Raw genomic sequence first — 2,223 nt, 5'->3', positions numbered from 1 at the left:
CTTCCTTCCTTCCTTCCTTCCTTCCTTCCCACCCTCCTTTTCTTTCTTTCTTTCTTTCTTTCTTTCTTTCTTTCTTTCTTTCTTTCTTCCTTCCTTCCTTCCTTCCTTCCTTCCTTCCTTCCTTCCTCTCTCCCTCCCTCCCTCCCTCCCTCCTCTCTCTCTATTTCTTTCTTTCTTTCTCTCTCTCTTCCTTCCTTCTGTCCTTCTTTCCTTCCTTCCTTCCTTCCTTCCTTCCTTCCTTCCTTCCTTCCTTCCTTCCTTCCTTCCCTCCCACCCTTCCTCCCCCTCTCCTTCTTTTCTTACTTCCATTTAAAAAACAATTCTTCTCTCTTATATTAGATGCCAACTACAGTTACTCCTCCTGCCACTCCTTTCAGCCCCCAATTTCCCTTCCCTCTCTACTTTCCTAAAACAAGCAAACAAACAAAACAGCAACAAGAACAACAACAAAAACAAGAATCCTGGGGATATCAGCTGAACAAGGCATCACAACTTACAATAAGGCTAAGCACCAACCATCTTATCAAGCTGGATGAGACAACCCAGGAGGAGTAAAAGGGTCCAAGAGCAGGCAAAAGAATAAGAGACACTCCTCACCTCCCCTGTTAGGATTCCAACAAGAACACCCAGCTATGTAATACAACCAATTTAAGGTTGTCCCCGACTAGCTTACTAATAAATGATACTCACTCTATGCTTATGTCTTTAGTGTTGACAATTACTGGGGGTAACCCCTAATATACTTTTCCAACTACATGCTATACTACCTTCCCATTGATGTACCCCAATTACTTGCTGTTACTTTGGTCCATGTTCTTCCGGTATATCTCCTCTCATGGTACCCTCTTCTCTCACCTCCTCAATCCTCTCCTGTTTCTCCACACCTAACCAGGTAACTCAGAACCTGTCTACCTTTAATCCCTTCAACAATTGGCTGTGGCCATTTTTTTGGCAATAGTTTAAAATTAAGGCACAAAGTTTGCACAAAAAAGCTTGTAAACATTAGAATTTACTCATAGGCCTTTGGGTATAAAATTTCTCATTATGATATATAGCAACAGACTAAACCCCAACAATTCCATTTTTTTTGTCTAAATCAAAGGCTCTTTCTCATATAATAATAAACAACATACAGTAGTAACAATTATGAAAATTATTAGTAATAGTTACTTACATTCAAAAAGTCTAGTCTGTTCATATTTGGTAACTTAAAAGAAAGTAGTCTATTCTATATCCTATCCTGGTGAATTCAGAGTTTTGTATTTAAATCAATTTCTTTCTTAACTTGTATTGTCTTTCTAAAAATATCTTTTTAGAACTAATACTTTTTCCTAAATCCTAAATAACTTAAGTTTGTAGTAAGACTGTAACTATCCAGTCTTCAACCAGACCATAGACCTGAGCAGGAATAAATATTACCTGAGTATGTAGGAAGCACAGGGACACAGCTTCCAAAATTACAGAAATGATTGATATAGCTGGTAACCTTGACATTTAACAATATTCTCGTAATGTTAATATATTTTTCTTTAGCTGTGTGGCTCAGAATATTTGGCAACCTTTTTGTGAAGCAGGAGTTTTAAAAGAAGGGCTTACCCTATCTTGGCACATCTTGGCATTTGGCTATCCTGTGTCCATTTGTCCTTTCTAGCTATCATTCTGTCTGCAGAAAAAGTTCGGGAATTTTCTTTGCCTGGTGGCCCTTTGCTGGCACTATACATTGAAAATCTTCATTCTCATCTACTCCTATTATCTTTAGGTTTGGTCATCTCATTGTGTCCTGATTTCCTGGATGATTTGAGTTAGTATCTTTTTGCATTTTGCATTTTCTTTGATTGTTGTGCCCATTTTTTCTATGGAATCTTCTGTAACTGAGATTCTCTCTTCCATCTCTTGTATTCTGTTGCTGATGCTCACATCTATGTTTCCTGATTTCTTTTCTAGGGTTTCTATGTCCATAATTGTCTCACTTTGGGTTTTATTTATTATTGCTACTTCCTTTTTTAGATCTTGATTGGTTTTGTTCAATTCTATCACCTGTTTGGTTGTGTTTACCTGTAGCTCTTTAAGGGATTATTGTGTTTCCACTTTAAGGGCTTCTACATCTTTAGCAGTATTCTCCTGTGTTTCTTTAATTGAGTTATTAGGGCCCTTCTTGATGTCCTCTACCAGCATCATGAGATATGATTTTAAGTCTGAATCTCTATTTTCTGGTGCGTTGGG

The sequence above is a fragment of the Mus caroli genome, unplaced genomic scaffold (genome assembly GCF_978045245.1).
Source record: "Mus caroli unplaced genomic scaffold, Mus_caroli_1 scaffold_7, whole genome shotgun sequence".
Taxonomy (NCBI): Eukaryota; Metazoa; Chordata; class Mammalia; order Rodentia; family Muridae; genus Mus; species Mus caroli.
Note: the sequence above shows the minus strand (reverse complement) of the source record.